Source organism: Schistocerca serialis, chromosome 5 (genome assembly GCF_023864345.2).
Source record: "Schistocerca serialis cubense isolate TAMUIC-IGC-003099 chromosome 5, iqSchSeri2.2, whole genome shotgun sequence".
NCBI lineage: Eukaryota > Metazoa > Arthropoda > Insecta > Orthoptera > Acrididae > Schistocerca > Schistocerca serialis.
This window is the reverse complement of record NC_064642.1, coordinates 462,351,935-462,352,433: the sequence shown is the minus strand read 5'-3', so window position 1 is coordinate 462,352,433 and position 499 is coordinate 462,351,935.

Sequence of the window (499 nt, the reverse complement as noted above, 5' to 3'; positions counted from 1 at the left end):
TAAAAACGTTGGAGACAGTTAGACTGGAACTGTAAACCCTAACAGATGCTTTTTCGCAGGTCAGCGCGTTACCACATAGCTGCCGAAGATGTATGTGTCTTAGCTTCCTCTTACGAGGCCAATAGTGGCTAGAACTCATAAACCGCTATTTAAGTGACAAGATTAGTTGCGATTTCCACCTGCAACGACTTTCCTGGACTGAAAACCGTAAGTTTACAATCTTTTGTTACACCTCAAGCGATAATAACTCAGATTACTCAATGGAAATGACAGGTAAAATCAAGTGAACTTTGAGGCTTAATTCCGTGCACACCAGGAAGTAACTCGTCGAGCACTGAGTTTCCTAACGTACGTTGCCTTGTTGCCAAATCTCCGTTACAGTACCAGTAGGAAGAAGACGAACCGATGTCATCCTACAGCGGGCTGGGAAGTGACCATAGCTGGTGTCTCCAAGTCGCAGCTGCTACGGCCTGGAATACATAATGCGTCTGATTCGCAT